At 35.0% G+C, this 18,274-nt stretch overlaps 2 long non-coding RNA genes across 9 annotated transcripts in view; one reads left to right on the top strand and one right to left on the bottom strand.

Moving 5' to 3' along the window:
* LOC118163378 overlaps positions 1–5,958 on the bottom strand; it is a 45,900-nt gene extending 39,942 nt beyond the window's left edge. Inside the window, exon 1 of the long non-coding RNA XR_004749014.1 lies at positions 5,869–5,958. This is a non-coding gene — a long non-coding RNA (uncharacterized LOC118163378). The remainder of the gene's footprint in view (positions 1–5,868) is intronic.
* The window catches only part of LOC118163342, a 198,272-nt gene continuing 182,276 nt past the window's right edge, over positions 2,279–18,274 (top strand). For all 8 annotated transcript variants that reach the window (XR_004749004.1, XR_004749009.1, XR_004748999.1 and 5 more), the window contains exon 1: positions 2,279–2,575. This is a non-coding gene — a long non-coding RNA (uncharacterized LOC118163342). The remainder of the gene's footprint in view (positions 2,576–18,274) is intronic.

The raw sequence follows: 18,274 nt of genomic DNA, 5'->3' as shown, positions 1-18,274 counted from the left end.
CTGAGGCTACCTTCCTGGAAGTCTGTCCTTTAAAAACAGCAGGGTTGAAGGAAGAGTGTTTTCTACTGAATGGGATGCATTCAGTGATCTTTATTCCAGTACATTTAGGAATGGTATTTTGGCTGTATCCCACCTAACTTCAGGTGTTTGCTTAAAATGCCTGAACTGAGAGTACAGCTGGTGAGGAGATGAGCATTGAAGACTCACATTGACCCTCATTTCTACTGGGAACAGGAATGTTTGGGTTGCCTAAGTCAATTTGGATTTGCTTTTACTGCCCTAAGGGACAGCTCTGGCAATCCAGGAGGGATGCTGCAAAGGGTGTCTTGGGCCCTGAGTCTTTTCAATTAAACACTTCAAGCACACTAAATAATATGTGTTGTGTTTACCTCAGTTTGCCTCTCTTTAACCTCGTGTAGCACTGCTTACAATTCAAAGAGGAAAAGATTCCCTTTCATACCATAAGAGATACTTTATGCTACCTTCCCCATTCCTCATGGAACTTTCCTAGCAAAACAAAACTTCCTGACAATTCTTCTCAGCTGCTGAAATCTTAGGGATAACCTCTTTATTTGCCACTTTTTTTTTTTTTTTTTTTTTTTTTTTGGTCACCTCTAGGTATCTTTATATGCAGAGGCATAAAATTAAGTGAAGGCTAGGAGACCAGGCTGAGTGTGACACCCCGCTTGTCCACCCCACTGTTTGCTAGCATGTTCCCTTGCTGTATTTTTGACTCCCTGGATAAGTTCTGCCCAGATACATAGATACATCTGTTTGAAGGTGCTAGCTATATGCAGTATGGGCTGGAGGCAGCTGGTGCCTTGTGACCTTGGTCCAGGGATTGGTGCTCAGACTTTTTCTTAGCAGTATAAACACTACATGCTTAGTTTTGGCCAATAAACATTACACATGCATGATATTCGGGCTGTTTTTTTTCCCTGTAGCCCTGATAAGCATGTTCAGAATGGAAACCCTTTATCCACACCTACATCTATGGTCTTTCTTTATTGGGTGACATTTAGCATGGAACCGGCCTCGCACATGCTATGCTCGCTAAAAGCTACCTGTGGGGTTTGTTGGACCAGGCAGACATTGAGTAGAGTAACATCACCATGAAGCTGGGGGAATGAGAACATTTGGTGGAGAAAATATATGTCCTTAAGTTGGCATTTAGCTTGTTCATAACCCATGCTTGGTTTTAATACTTGTAAAACGTTGTCACTTAGAGAACAGTGGTTGCTATGGTGTGGTAGACGTTTTCTAAGTGCAGCCTGTGTTCTGAACATTGTTGCAGTTGTTTATTGCATTATTTGGGATCCGTTTATGGTGCCCTTTCTTACAGAGGGTCATTTTCTCCACCAGTGGTTTTACTGATGTCAGAGTGAAATAAGGTGCAAGTGAGAGCAAATAACACAGCAGCTTTTGGCTCTGGTAAGAAACTTTTGCTTTGACAGACCCTTCTGTCTAAAAACAGTGATTCTTCTAAATCAACAAAAATAAAAAAGGCAGAAAACCATATTTGTTGCTTTGTTGAATATTCCACAGAGCAAGTAGAAAACCCTGAAGGGAGGCTTCCCTTTTGACTGACTGATAGATAAGGCAAGAGCTTTCAGTCTTCATTAAAAAAAAAAAAAAAAATTAAAAAAAATTCAAAAAGCCCAGACAGTTTCAGTTGAGTGGGTGAGTACAGCATGGTGTTAGATGTAAGCTGATACTGGAAATGGGTTTGGACAAAAAGGACAAACAGAAGGGCACATTTCTACAAATAGAAAGAGGGGTGAAACTTGGACTTTTAAAAATGATATTTTAAAAGAGAATCTAGAGATGTTTTAAAAATACATTTGTAATTTGAGTTCATGTAAAATCCATTTTTAAATCTCTCTGAAAATATATTGTATTCTAGATACATATCTTTCAGGCAGGAATTCTGTTTGCAGCATATTTTTCTTTAAAGGGTTTTGCATTTCTGCATAAAAAGCTTATTAATTATTTGTAACTGCTTGTCATCATATTCTGATAATAGAGGCCTGGTTAAGGATAATAACTACCACATCACTATTTTGGGTCATATAGATAATATATATATATATACATATCTACATATATACATACACGATTCCTGGTGCAATATTACCCAAAGCATCTCCGTTCTCCCTGTACACAGGACCAAAAGTGCAGGCACATCATTTATTGATAAGACAAAAAGAATGTAATGAAATTATCAATGTTCTTGAATTAATTATGAACATGATTAAGAAAGCTAAAATCTCAGGAGCCAGGATCTCATTACCCATTCAGTCTTAGGGATTGCTTTCATTCAGCAAGGCAAAAAGGCTTTGAGCAGTCCCACAATTGCCTTAGTCTCATTTATTTGTGGTAGTATTAAGGTTTATTTGTTTTCTGGTTTGCACTTCTTCTGAAATTATTTCTCTTAGTTTATTCATTTAACAAAATGTTCCTTCCTGTCACAGAAGAAAGTGCCTACAAGGCCTACATAGGTTCTTCAGTCTTCAAACCTCCCTTTGAGAACATTTCTTTCAACTCACATTGCTGGAGCTCCTAAATATCTTTCAAGGTAAGTCTGAGAATGTAGCCAAAAAAGTTCTTTCAGATTTATGTCTGCAGCTGTACTATAGTACTGTCTGATTCCCATTCAGCTCGGAGCCTTAATGACATCATTATTACGCTGTCTGAACCAGATTTAACTTGGAGCCTGCACGATATTGTTGCTTATCTTCCTTCCTATGTGGGAGATGCAGTATTACTTTGCTTAAAAAATAATAATTAGCCGCTGATGGTGCAGAAACGGTTCAGATTCTGAACTTTCAGAAACTGGGGGAGACCGAAGCAGCATTGGATACATGCAAGCATGTCAATTTAAAAATAATTTTTAAGTCTAAGAAATGATAATTGGGCTATGCTTTTCTTGCACGGTTGTCTGACTGAGGATTGTGGTGTGCAGCTGCCTTATTTACACAGTCACTGTGCACCGTATTACTTAATAATTTTGACTTTCTCTTTACAAGGCCCTTCTGAATTTCTTGTTATTGCAGGGTTTGCCCCCAAATCAAAGTCTGAGTGATAGGACATAACGAATAAATTCTGGCAGTAGCCGTGTGGAAATAATGCATTGATGATTTTTAAAACAGAAATAAAATATTGGTAGCTCAAAAAGCAGAAATCTAACAGACTGTAGGTTTTGTTTTTCTTTTGTTCTTCTATTAATGGAAGTTTGATGTCTTTTATTATTATTTCTGGGTTTTACTTTCAAATAGAGGACAGGAGTCTGTAACCCTATATTTGGTACAAGCTATTATCTACCAGAATAGAACAAGAACAGCAAAGAACATATTTTAGATTAAAATAAGTGCTGTCTGTGACACACTAGAAAGATTGATTTTAGTTGTTTTCTCCATAATGCTTTGATATAGTATTTTACTGCTTTTCCTAATCTCAGTTAATAAATATAAACAAAATGCAAACCAATTAATTTGCTCAGAGTATGTACATCACCTAAATGGGACAATCAGACTGAAAAAACAATGATAATGCCTTACTCTCTCTTGGTAACCTTGAAATGTGGAATTACATTTGCAGCATGAAGAAAGAGCATGTACAAATGCTACTGTTCATCTGTTCCTATAGTTTTGCAAACTTAAAAATGACAGTGTGTTTAAAGAAATACATTTAGTGGAACTTTTGTTAAAACTGACACGTGAAAGTCATTCATACTACAGGCATATACATCCTGTGGCAATTAGGAAACAATATTCCTGGGTTTCTTAAGATTCATGGATGTGGGTTCTTTAAATTTATGCCTAAATGAAAGATTTTTATCCTCAATACAATTCTTTGCTATCTGCTTCAAGATTTCATATTTTATTTAAAAAATGGCTATTGAAGATAATTTGACATTCTCTTAAAAACTATACTGCATTGCTCTGGGCCTGTTTTTAGCTTTCATTTTGATGGAAACTTTGCAAGTGTTAAAACCATATGTGATATAAAAGCATAAATTCTATTATTGTATCAGATAGAAGAAAAAAATCTTTTTTTTTTTTTTTTTTTTTTTTAAGATTTTTTTAAAAGGTACCAAAGGTAAAGCTTTTTAAGTTCATCTCTTTCTGCAGAACTGGAAATATCTCTGCCTGTTTTAATATTTTGTTACTATAATAGCTTTAAAAAGCAATCATCTATGGGTGCAAAAAATTGATCATGTTACAGAGCAATTTCCAGTTTTGTCAGAGAAGTTCAGTAGCATGTTTTTAGGCACCATCCCTCGCTTTAGCACTTGGATATTTTCCAATGCTCAAGCAAAATAGTTTGGAGGATCAAAATTATTATATAATTAGAAATATATAGCGACCAATAAAGGCAGAAGAAAATAAATAGATCGACAGCTGTATAGTATGAAACTAGAAAATAAACCTATTTCTTTAAACCATATTATCATAAGAAAATACACTGTTTTGTTTTATTAATGTTGCAATATATTTCTAATACAAAATTCATGCTGATTTGGTTATCTCAAAGAGTTCACGTTTGCATAAAGTAGTGTGAAAGCACTTAGTGAACTAAAATTATGCAGATTAATAGGAAATGTTTAAACCAAAGAATGAATAAGAGTGTAACCTTTTGCAGATGTGGAAAATACTAAATTGTAGTAATTAACATAGTGCAAACGTGTAAGAGTTTTCATTTGGTTTGTGAACCTTTTTAACAAAGACACAAACACAAATGCTGACTTATCTGGTTTGTGTTTACCATAGCCTAGATTTTTCTTGATTTCTGGCAGGGGAATGGATTTAGACCAAAGGTGGAAAAGTATGTGCATAGTTTGGGTCACTGGGGAAGGGTTGTGGAAGTATTACAAGGTCAGGCTCTAAATGAGCTCTGAGAAAATTGCTCTTTAGGAGGAGATACAGTCTTGTTGTTTAGTAGAATCTGAATTTCTTTTTTTTATTGCTATTCTGGGGGACAGTCCAGGAATAAAGGAAGCATCTCCAAAATAAGTCACTAGGGAATCCAAGAAGTTAGAGAGCCTCAAATTACGTATGCTGATTATATGTCACTTCGATCCCATTAACTTCTAAGACACAGGGGATGGATTGTACCTATCAATTATTTAACAGCTACTGACTTTGGAAAGAGCAGGATCAGGCCCAAAGTTATCATGAAGACAACCATTTAATACAAATGCTCAAACTGAAGTTACAAGTAAGAGGGTGTCTCCCATATATATTGTTTATGCACTCTTCTGGCAGATCAAAATGCCTTTTTTATCATGTGGGCCTCTTCTGCCTAGGATCCGATTGACATTTCATAGCTATGTCAAACAGAGTGCTGTAAGGCTGTGTTTTTTTTTTTTTTTGTTTTGTTTTTTTGTTATTTGTTTGTTTTTAATCTTTCTAAACACTAATCAAAAAGTAATGCTTAGAGACCTCTGTTATCTAATTTCTGGCAAAATTAGCAAATAATCATTTTAATAAATTACATTTGCAATGTATTTAAACTATTTTTAAATTTCTTATTTTCCACTTCACACGAAAAAATATAAATCACACTTTTCAATATATGTATATTTTTAATTTTGTGGGAATCTCCATTAATATAGAGTGAGAATAAGTAGAATTGAAATAGCTGTGGCTTGCTGAACTGCTGACTGATGAGTTAATATTTTCATTTTACTTTTGGAAGTTCAATAAAACTTACAATTACATTTTCCACCACAAAGAATCAAAGTATCCTCATAAGTATATAACATCTGAAGATTAAAACAGTATTTGCAGAAATACAATTTAATATCCTTGAAAAGTGTTGTATCATAAAGTAACAAGCTTCTAGTATAAGGAACATTTTTTGGCTTACAGCTTTTTAGTGTGTCCTCCTCCCTTCTGCTGCTGCTGCCGCTGCTCAGATTCAGTATGTATCACATCTAGTAGCACAGAAAGAGTTTGCGTTACTTTCAGAACAAATTAATTTTCTAGGAGGTCAGCTTTGTTCTGAATGGGTTAAATAGAACTACCTGCTTTAGATTGATTTAAATCAGTAATGGATCTGCTCATAAAGCTGCTGTTACTAGATATTACACTGCTATCTTAGTCCTTTGATAGCTCCGATAAGAAGTGCTTACCACAGAGGATGCTCCTAAAGGACAGATATTGTTTCCTGTACCTCAGGGAGTAAAATGCCATACTGCTGGATCAGGAACTTTTACTAACAGCAAGTAAATTCAGGCCTTATCAAGTTACAGCACAAACTGCACTCATGTTTTATTATTCTCATTAGAGATTTAAGGACTAATTCCAGTTGTTAGCGCTTAGCAGTTTAATGTTTTCCATAGATAAGAATTAAGATTCTTCTGGGGGATTTTTTATTTGCTAAAGCTTGCAAAATATAATGTGGTAATGCACTTACTTTGATGTAATACAATGGATTTCCTAAATGTTTTTAAGGGATAGGGTTTTAAAAATTTAAATCTAATAACTAAATTTTTCAACTCTAAAATAGTAATTTTCAATCAAATAGGGTTTTAAGAGCTAAAAAAGGCAGATTTTGCCTTGAAAAAAATATGATACCAATATTGTTAGTACTTGAGCTTTTCTATGTGTTAGTAATGCTTTCAAGTAGATGCAGATCAACAAAGGTAAGTTAAAAATTTCAACATGCAGAAAATTATTAATTGAACAAACTTCTTACAAACCTACCTTTACAAGCAATGATGCTGATATATTTTTGAGTCAGAAAAGGACAAAACATGGGTTAACTGTGTTTTTACTGAAATGACGTATTTTAAAGGATAGTAAATCTTAAACTTTCCATACATTCATTTCTCAAGAGATTCATAAAGGCATGAAATTGACTGATGTAAAACAAATAGAGATATACTTGCATTAGGCCCATGAAGATAATGATGTCACAGAAAAAAAAATGTGTGTTTTTGCATGATAAAGTGACTTAAAACTGAAGCTGGGTCTTCATTAACTCTCTGCTTCCTAAGTATAAATTGACTTGAAAAAATAGGGTTTGGGGTCTTGTAGGTGGATTGCAGAGCTCTTGCAGTGTCACTAACCCCAGCCATAGTTATGGCAAACACTTTTATTCCCAGAGCTCTGATGTATCTGGTGATCTTCTGGAAATTAGTTTTTGGCTGCTCCACAACTTGTTGGTTTTCATGTCTTCAAGTCATTCTTCCAGATCACAGACACGATAGATATTACAGGCTTAGTAAGAATGACCTTGCATCATAGAAAGTTCAATTTGGGTAATTAAGTCTATTTATCTAAATAATTGATTACATTTACTATAATCAACCTGGATGCAATAATCTTAATTTCCATTCCTCGTGTTATCAAATGTTGGTGTGTGTTCTTACAGTTGTTCTCTGCAGCAGATATGGACACATTATTGTTTGATTCCTCTTTGTATTTTTTTCTCTAACTCGTTGTATACATCCTATTTGAAACGCTTTCCTTGGTAATATTATCTCATAAAGGCAGGTCCTGTAAGAGCGTCACAGTTAATCAATAAAAATTATTGTTAGTAATGATTATTGATTAGTTATGACATTGCATTTGGAAGACATTTTTTATGGAGTAGAAATACCAGGAATAATAAGAGAAGTCTCAGAGACTCAGAGTAGTAAAAGGCATACTAATTATTTTTGAAAGAGCTATTGTTTCTGGAAAAGCTTTTAAATAGGTGTATCTGAATACTGCTTTTAAGCTGCGATATACAATATCCAGTCTCTTGGATAGTTTACTTTTTTAAGAGGTGAGGCTTGCTATTGGCACACTTTAAGATTGTTTTTCCCTGGCATTTTTGCTTTGAAGTTTAAGGTTATACTTCTTGTGGTTACATTACTAGGTGTAATCCTCTCCTATATAAAAAATAAATTTATTATGAGGAACTCCCACCAGATATCTTGGAAAGCTTACGTATAGCTGTTCTGTGTCCAAAATGCTGTTCAGTAGATTTTCCAAAGCACCCAGGTAACAGCTGGCGCAGGCCATGTGCCAGCCTTGACAGCCCATATGCTCTCTTTAGTGCTGTAATTATCTCAACACAAAACTCTGATAACCCAGTCTACAGGGTCCAGTTTCACTAGGTTAAATTGACTCAGTGGCTTTGTTAGTAAGTTCCTTTGGCACAGTAAGAACTTCATCAAGACTTTAAGTATTGTGGCAGGCTTGGAAAACCAATATGACTGCTAGTTTCAAGACAGGTGTCTTATTAACCCTAGGAGATTGTAGGTTTCAGTTCATTATAGTGGCACCCAGCAGCACTACTACAGTTAAAGGTCTGTCATTGTGTCCATTATACACCCTCCTTTTCCAGAAGACTTTCTAATTCCTTTGGTTTAGTCTGCTTTGGGCTGTACTTTGGCATGTGACTTCTCAGCCTGGAGGCATTTTTCTTCTCTTTCAACAAAATTTGAGCAAAATTGCCTTAGATTTTTTTTTTTTTTTTTTTTTTTAAATTAGGATTAGAGGAAAATTATACTTTACATAGTTTTTATACTCTTTTCAGCTTGAAAAAGTTATGAATATTTTTCTTCATAAATTAAATACTTCTAGTGTCATGACTTTATGTAAGCTTCTTAGGTCAAAAGAACATGACTAGAATAGTCGTAGAAAAGTAGTGGGAGCCCCACTATTCCACATTGTGAGTGGTGCTAGGAAAAGTGAGTGAAGGGCCATGCCTCATTTTTTTTATACAAGTTTGAATGGACCAGAAGAACGTATGTTCAGTTGTGTGAGTTTATCCAAATATTCTTTTGTTACCTTTGCAATGCCTGAGCCAAAATACAGTGAAGAGAAAACACAAGTTCATGTCTGACTTGTGTGCTACCGGTATGGGTTCAGTTCATTGTAGACAGGTATTGACATTGCACCTGGATGCTTGGATGATCCCCTTGTAGTGGCTGATGCACATGGGCTTCATCCCAAGCCAAAAGGAGTCAATGAACTCTTTCCTTTATGCTTTTGGTCAGTCACTTGGTGCACTTGTGTTAACTAGGGGTGGTTTCTGTGGTTCAGTCTGGTGGCGAGTGAGCTGAAGAAAGCTAAACTAATGTCAGTATAGCATAAGGCTAGGCCAAAAGCTGCCTGCCTTGTGGGTTCAGAGCCCTTATTGATTCTTCTAGGAATCTTTAAATGGGTGGAGTAAATTACGGCTTGTGACTTGGTGGATGATAGCTGTCTGGAGCCCTCTGCTTGGCAAGCTGACCTTTTCCATTAGCACAGGATGTACAGGACAGCTTGTAAAGCTCTGCAGATTGTTTGCTACTAGGTGCTGAAAGGAGGTGCTTGTTGTTGTTTTTGCCATAAGGTGTCTTCACTTCCCTTTCAAAACACAACCATTCTAGCATACAGGGGAAAGGCTCTCTTGCACTTTGGAAGTGAATGTGACTCCAGCTTCACCATGCTGGAAGAGAAACACAAGGCCTGTTGTTATTGAGCTGTCTTCCACAGGTAGTCCTACAACTAAAGTCATCATTTATATGTTGTCAGGAGTACTCACCAAATTTATTGACTTGCACATTATTCTTTGCAAATAAGTTCTAGCTGCTCTCTTCATATTATAATTAAAACAGCAAGGACTTTAATCATTTATGAAATTTTAAACTACATACTGAATATAAATGTATCATTCAATGTGATAGAATGAATTAAATTCATCATTGTCAAATAAATGTATGAAAGATGAAATATCTCTCATCCCACATCATTATCGAATAAAATGTCTGTTTTCCAAGTGCTGTAGCATAGCATGTGGTTTTGTATTATCTTCAGGACATTTCCAGCAAAGAGACTTTCAAAATACCTTTAATACATTTTAATACTTTTAATACATTTTTTCAAGGATAGTGTTTTTAATAACAGCTAGCTTAGATCTAAACATTATATTGCAATCTGACTGTAGAATGAAGCACTTGCTCCTTATTAGTCCTGGGAGGGGTGTTGACCAACTTCCAGGTTGGTTATACATTTTTTCTAATGAAGAGAACTTTGACAGTCCTGTGCCTTTTCAGCATGGAAGAGACGGGCAGATCTTTGCCTCTCAGTCTGCTGCCCCACTGAAACCATTTCCCAGTACAGAAAGGGTGAAGCTGTTGCAGGTATAAGATGTGTCTGACTTGAGAGGGGCTGCAGAGGCAGTGGTGGAAAAGAGGTCCTGGCACAGCTGTTCTCATGTGGCCACACCGCTGGGCAAAACATCCATTTCCGAGGAAAGCCGCCTTTGCTTCTGTTGGCCATGGGTTTTGGAGGTGAGTCGAGAGATCATTCCATGAGATTACGCTTCAGGAAGAATCAACCTGGGGAATAAAATATAGGAAAAAATCTCTCTCATTTATTTCCCTTATCTCTGCTTTACCTTATAGAGATGGCGCTGCAAAAAACAAAACAAAACAAAAAACAAAAACAACATTAAAAAAAAAAACAACACAAAAACAAACAAAAAAACTCATCCAGCTTCTATCTGCCCTTCCACATTTGCTGTTCTGTGTCTTCACAAAAACAGCGTAAGACCAAACACAATTCTGGCTAAAAACTACTGATATCTATTCTTTCTGTAACTCTCATAATTTTCTGGCTCATTCTTTCTGTAACTCTCATCCTTTCCTGGCTCATTTTCTTTCTTTCTTTTATAAGGTGTTGACCTTATATCCATCATTTTTCCTAGAGCAAATTTTTAGTTCTGCATATGACTCCAATGAACACCAGTGAGTGCTGCCTGTCTTCTCTGTTTTTGCAGTGACTCAAGCAAATTGTCTTGTCACTACTAATAGACAAACGGTGAATGTAGTTCTTGCAAACTACAGCAGCAGTTTTGGAGTCTTGTGCTCAAAAAGCGTATAAAATATGATATCAGAGAGCATTTCCCTACACCAGCATCCTTCAATGGATGGACAGTTCTTTTGGCTAGATGGAGCGTGACAGAGTAATTTTTTTTCAGTCAATTACTTACAGATTAAAGCTTTGTCATGCTGGGCACCTATCTTTATAGAGGAGCTCATACTATATAGATCACTGAACAATCATCAGATAGTGTATTTTGGACTCCTGCTTGAAACCCTACAGATGCAAAAATTAGAAGGTTGGATCCAACCTCCAATTGTTACTGATGTATACTGTATTCAAATCACTAACCTACAATTTATTCTGGGTTGGCAAATACTTAAATTAATGAAGCAATCACTGTCCTGAATAACACCAACAGTATATTCTGCATTCATAGTTAATATGCCAGTGGAAAGGAATTAAGAAAATAGAATACATTTAATGCTACTCATTTGTGCTCGACACATCGCCTTCCTTTTTCACATCTAGCGTAAATTAGATGCATTTCACTGTATGTATTATTTGTGTAGCATTTGGCCATATATCAGGATGAAATATAGTTCTCTAATTAGCTTCTTCCAAGTACTTACAGTTACCCCAGGCTGGTGATCACCCATATTAAAGCAAATGTGGCCCTGGCGATTGTTTGTACATGCAATTGAACAGCCATGGTAAAAATATTTTCTAAAGCTTTCCTGTGGCTCACAACCACAGTATAAGCAGTAATTGTCTGAGACAGTTCACAGGGATCAGGCATTTTGCTTGTTATGGTGCAGCATGTATCATGAAAGAAGACATTTGAGGTTTAATGATATCTTTCTAATAGCTTTATGATAGAGTTCCTTTATACTGAAGGATTTTATTAGGTTGGAAATATAATTTTCATGAAGTCTCAAAATAAAAAAGCGTAGAAGTAAAGTACATTTGCTAAAACCCTTCGATTCTTTTTCTCTTGCTTCCCAGTGTTGTTTCAAAGACTAGAGGTGATGTTGTATTCCTTGGTGTGCTTTTTAAAGTCAGGAGTGGCAATATTTAGCACATGCTTGGGCAGCCGTGTTTGAAATCCATGCTTCCTCTCTCTGGTGTTCTGATGTGCCTTTAGGGGATGCTTGCCTGTTTGTAGTTTGTTTTCTTTTGTTTAAGGTTTCAGCTACTGCATTGACTAATGATTATATAGCAGTAAACTCTCATCCCTGCTAAATTCAGAGGTAATGCCTCAAAAGCATTTTTCCCCTGTGTGACATAAAACAATAAAAGAACTAGACAATCCCCTTTTGAGGAAGAATAATCCTTTTGTTTAAAGAAAAAAAAAAGGAAAAAAAAAAAGTGCGTCTTCTTGATCCCAGAGGATGTAGAATTCAAATCAAAGATTAAGCTAATTGATAAAAAATAAAACAAGTGTCTCACAGTATAATATTCTTTAGGCACAGTTAATTTTTTTTTTTTTTTTTTTTTTTGCATTATCAAGTATTAATCACATATGCTATTTTAGTATTACATTGTGCTTAGTTTTGAACTGTGAAATATCTATTTTATACACAAATGATATGGGACATGCTGAATCTGAATTTCATCTCACAACTCTACAGTAAATTTCTTACTCTTTTGAGGTAATGTCACCTGAGCACAGAACTGACAGGACCTCAGAAATCAGAGATGGGCATTAACTCATTGCTAGTATAATTTACCTATATAAATTTCCTATTTTTAGTATCATAAATAAGAAATATGCATTTATAATTTTCAATGAGATTTTGAAAGAAAAAGTATGTATTCTTACTGAAACATTCATCTCTATATTCAGCTGTCTATTGAAAAATTTTCACAAAAGCTCTATGTTGATTAGCCAGTCACTTAAAAAGAGGAAAAAAGACTCCAACATGCTGCTTAATTATGTACTGCTGGGATCTTCTGAGCATATAACGTGATAAATTCAGCATTGCCAATTTAGGGTGGTTGTTTGCCTAAAATATTAAAAACTAACTACAAATGAGAAGTTAGTTCAATCTGAAAGAAAAGCTTACAGCTTTGAAGAGAAAGCACACTGTGGTTAAACTACCATTTCAATCACAGTCTGTGATTATTGAATATGCTTATAGTAGGCTTCATTTTCATTAGCAGAAGTTTTAGAGCAATAATTATCCACAACTTCACTTTCATCTGAGTGAAAAGCTATCAGAGAGAAAGTTTTGTATTTAGCTTTCAGTATTTTTTCTTTCTGTTTCCTTCTCTTTCCTTCTTTCTTTCTTTCTTTCTTTTTCTTTCTTTCTTTCTTTCTTTCTTTCTTTCTTTCTTTCTTTCTTTCTTTCTTTCTTTCTTTCTTTATTTCTTTCTTTCTTTCTTTCTTTCTTTCTTTCTTTCTTTTCTTTCTTTCTTTCTTTCTTTCTTTCTTTCTTTCTTTCTTTCTTTCTTTCTTTCTTTCTTTCTTTCTTTCTTTCTTTCTTTCTTTCTTTCTTTCTTTCTTTCTTTTCTTTCTCCCTTTCTCTCTTTCTTTCTCTCTTTCTTTTCTGTCTTTCTGTCTTTCCATTTTTCAGTCTTTCTTTTTGTCTTTTTTTTTTTTCTCTTTTGCTTTTGGTTGCTCTTCTGGGCTTGCAGTCAATCATTAGCATAAAAGTGATGGGGCAATTAGCTCCTGATGCAAATGCTATTGCTGACATGTCTAAATAAATACAGAGTAGTTACAGACTACCTAACCAGAACTGCAGTTTGTCACACCTTTTTTATTCAACTTGACTTGCAGAAGTGGCATCACTGCTGCTATACTAAACGTGCACCATAATAAAAACCAGATTGTTGCTGATTGCAGAATGGGGCCTTAACTCTAGTCTGCTCTTTTGCAATTGTGTCTGGAGTTGACAATGAACACAAATAGAATGGTTGTGTTGAGTCTTGTGAAAATTTGAGCCATCACGTGAGTCTAAGTGAACACACAGACCAGAAGCCAGTCAGATGCGGGCACCAAAAGCAGATGTTCCCAGTCTGAGCATCAAGCTCAGAGAAACAAAATGAACTATTTCAGACCCAGGTGCAAAATTATGACACTGCTATGGGCAAAAGCAATGTGTGCAGCCTGAAACCACAGCTTCCCTGACCATTTTCAGCATATAAACTCTGCTCTCAATGGGAGCACCTGTGTCAGGACCAATGAAGAATACAGATGTGTATTGCAAACACCTACTGGTGTCTGTTTCTCACTAGGAGCATCACCCAAATTGACATGCAAAAATGCCTGACCATAAAGTTACTTAAGAACAATTGCTTTTTGTCCATTAGCCTAATGTTTTGTGGGGAGACTGAAGTCTATAAAAATATTTATATTCATAAAAATTAAGCATCCAAGCTGCCACTACATTTTCTCTGCAATGAGTTTTTAACATTTTGGAGGTTAGTCCTTTTTCAAAACCACTCACTCCACAAAGGTATAAAATATAGCTCGTAATGGAGATGGTACATTTACTCAAGTGCATTAGACAGTTCTTCCTTCTTCTCTTCCTGTTTGATTGGCAGCCAGAGATCCTAGATGTAACGCTATAGGAGATATTTTTTATAGCCGAAGCAGCAGGATCTGGCACCAGAGAGGACTCCACAGGCACTTGTGTTGATGGTGGCTTTGCAGTTGCCTCTGGGTCTTCCATGTGGCTGGGCTGATGAAAGCTATCTGGGCAGTTACATGCTCTTGGAAACCATTTCTTTTTCCATTGACATTTTAAATGCTTGTGGTGATTAACTGTTTGTATGCAGAGAATTTTAAATCCTCCACCACAGTAACTCTGCAGAGGCTGCTGGCACATAGTGTGCATCTATATTTCTTTTTTTCTGCCTAAAATTCCTTTCATGTGTTAGTGCAAACATTTGTTTAACTGTATTTTTGCATATTTGCAGTGCTCCAGCTCAGAGGAAGGAAATCTGAGGCTCTAGATGCAACATGATGTGAGCTATTAGTCATGGATTCAGATCCCCACCTGTGAACTATCTTGGGGGTTCCATTCTGCACATCTCAAGATTAAAAAAAAAATAAAAAATAAAAAGGAAAAAAATAGGACAATTTAGGATATCAACCAGGAACCTTGTTGAACTTTTCCAAGACACACAGTAAAGCCATGAGTAGGCCTTTTTTTTTTTTTTTTTTTTTTTTTTTTTTCTCTCTCTCATCTTCTGCTTGTTTCTTGCTTCCCACACAACTCAGTAAGGGGAAAAAAATTAAAAAGGGTTCATGTTGGTTTAGTTCCCACAGGAATTTTATATTGGATAGTCCATCCAAATGCCTGGTGCATTCTACTGCTTAGTGTTTTCGGAGATTGTCTGCAGGTTCAGGCACATATATTGTCTTACTAAAAAACCCCAAGGGATACACACTTTTGGAAAAAAAAAATCCCAAACACAGAGCTTTTCTTGCTCTTCAAAGTTCTTCAGCGCTTTTCTTGCTCTTCAATCAGGAGTTCCAGCCTGTGTTGTACTCAATGAACGTATTTCTCTTCTTAAATGTTAACATAGGCATAAATCTGTGTAGAATTGAAGAGTATATCTGTTCAATAAACTTGTCAGCCAGTAAAGCAACCTCATGAAAAACAAATGTTTTGCTCTTCATGAAACAAAAACTTTTTTTCTTTGTAAATGTATTTTAAAATGTGAAATCAGTATTTTGCATATTTCAGGATATATTACATATTCAAGAGTCTTTAGAGATTTTCTTATACAAATACATGTTTTATTTTGAAAGTATGCTATTTTACATTTTACCATTAATTTATTTAACAGTAAAATTAAATCACAATTAATATTATTTCCTATCAATTTATGATGTTTTTTACAATTGAATAATGTTTTAAAAAGTAAAGTACATGACCTTCAGAATCCACAAATCTAACCAGTGAAAATACAAGATTTACTCTTCACTAAATCTTTGAACAATCTCTATGCAAATATTGTGTTTGTGCCTTTGAAACTGAAATCAAGCATGGTACGTAGAGTATGGTTTCATCAAAAGCATGCTGTAGATTAAATCATATCAAAAGGATCCATAAAATGGACTCTGTGCTCTTCAGTGATGCTGAGCATGTACCCCTATGCTTTTGAAGTGGATAGACCAGAAAAAGTTCAGAAAAAAATTTCCTCTTACAAAACTCAGAATAAAAATAGGTAAAATAAAAAGGAGAAGGGAGTTCCATGCACTTGCTCAAAACGTCTTCCATTAAAATCACCATAGGGTGTTCAAGACAAATGTTTCACTGTATGTTGCAGGCTTGCATTGGCTCTGAAAAATCCTGGAAAAAATCCTGGTTTGCTGTATGTGGTAGATAGTTTATGGCAAGCATCCTGAATTCCTCCTGGGGACCTGCTGCTATCCGTCCATTTCACTGGAAACCAAGGCTGCTTCATCTCCGCTACAAGTGATATAATGGAAAGAAAGGGAGGGTGAAACATTGGCAGGCAAACACCTTTTTGAAAAAAGTACCGGAAAAACACATAGAATTATGTCGTTATTTCTCCATACAGAATTGCACTTTGCAGGTCTCTCTGAGCCTTTGTATGAGCAGGCTTAAATGTAGTTAATATGCATGCTACATACTCAACTACAAAGGGAGGAGCAGAGCTTTGCAGGGCACAAATTTATTTTTACAAAACTGCAGTAGTCATTTAGCATATTAGCTTTCTCTTACTCTTACTTGTTTCAAAAAGTACTTACTTTCAAACTGAGCAGCTTCTCCACCTTGTAAGCATTATTAAGACATTTAACTGCAACAAACCAAGTAATTTGTTTTAGTTAGGTTTTACTAGGACCCTTTTGCAAAGTCCATAGAATCTGTAAAACTTTAATATGTTGGATAAAGCTTCTAGTGTAACTTTAAAGAGTTCATACTAGCTTCAGTGGGAATTCTGCCTGAGAAAAGACTTGGGCTGAGGTTTAATTACTTACTAAAATTCAGTCAAAACCTTGTAAATTATCATGATACTAAAATATCAACAATATAACTCCAATGAAAGAGCTATAGTAGAGAATAAGTTTGCTGAAAAAATGTTCAATTCATTGTAGCATTCCATAGAAGTCTATTGTTTCCAGTGATGTTTTGTTCTGAAAAACAGCAATTACTATTTAATAATAATAATAATAATAATAATAATAATATAATTGGGAAAGTCCATTTAGGCTTTATTTGTAAGACATTCTTTAACTTTTTGTTTGTAACCTAATGTAATACTTGTTTCAAAAGAAGCTATATTTTATATTTTTCTGTTAATTTCTATTGAATTGTATTTTCTTTATGTTTTAATATTTCATTTTACTATTCAGATTGTTCTTAAGTAACATAAAATATATAAAGAATGCTTTTCAAAAGATAAGCTCTCAAAACTACAATTTCCTATCTCATTCACAGTGGAAATTCCTGGAAAAATGAAGGCTTAACCTTTCCTTCTGGTTTGAAACTTTCTTTTTAAACTGCCAAATTTAAGTTTAGTTTAATGTAAGTTTAAACTGTTGATTTAAAGTTCAGACTTTAAATCCCATATATTTTTATTGGAGATATGGTGTCAATCCATCTACTTAGCACAATCTAACATAGAAGATCAGAGACCCAAAGAGGCTAAGACTTTCTTCTTCTGTGTGTTTCTTAAGCTGTCTGAGATATAATAAATAGCTCTTCTTATTTATATTCTCATTTGACTTTGCCTTCACTTTTCCTTTGGTGGTAACAGAATCTAACTCCAAGTAAAATTACACTGTCCATCCAAACTACAACTTCTTGATTTTAAGTGGAACCTTTTGTACTGCGGAAATTAAGGTGAATTTTATTTTCAATACTGCTGAATATTTTATTGGCATCACTCTACATAAAGATGATGGGTGTTTGAAAACTTCTGTACATTTTTTGATGGTTTCTACTGAATTATCTTCAAGGATATCTCCTTGGATTGCAAATTATTCTAGAAATGGATTTTCACGTTTCATTTGAAGTTCTATGTTCTTTCCATCAAATGCAGTGGTACTAAAATTCAGCTATATTTTTTATTCTGTCTCCAAGAAGACAGTAACCTTCGTGAGGTTTGGATACAAACAGGATAGAGATGTATCTAAGGGAGGCTGTAATGGAGCTTTATGCTCCCTTACACATCAATCAGTGTATATATGTTTTGTTTTGTTAAAAACAAACAAACAAACAAACAACAAAAAAACTAAATTTTACTGTCAGATTGTGCTTCTATGTAAATCAGTGGATTATGGTCAAAGCTTGTATGTAATCTTAGTTTAAGTGCTTCCTGTTGTCACGGAAACTAAGACTATACAAAATGCACAATATGCACTGTGCAAGTAATTCCTGGTATACATGGAAATGAGAACTCTTTTTAGTCAAAAAATATCCTATATAGTAAGCATAGAGAGGATCTTTCTTTCTTTCTTTCTTTCTTTCTTTCTTTCTTTCTTTCTTTCT

Source organism: Oxyura jamaicensis, chromosome 1 (assembly GCF_011077185.1).
Source record: "Oxyura jamaicensis isolate SHBP4307 breed ruddy duck chromosome 1, BPBGC_Ojam_1.0, whole genome shotgun sequence".
Classification (NCBI taxonomy): domain Eukaryota; kingdom Metazoa; phylum Chordata; class Aves; order Anseriformes; family Anatidae; genus Oxyura; species Oxyura jamaicensis.
Note: the sequence above shows the minus strand (reverse complement) of the source record. Positions and strands in the feature narration are given on the sequence as shown.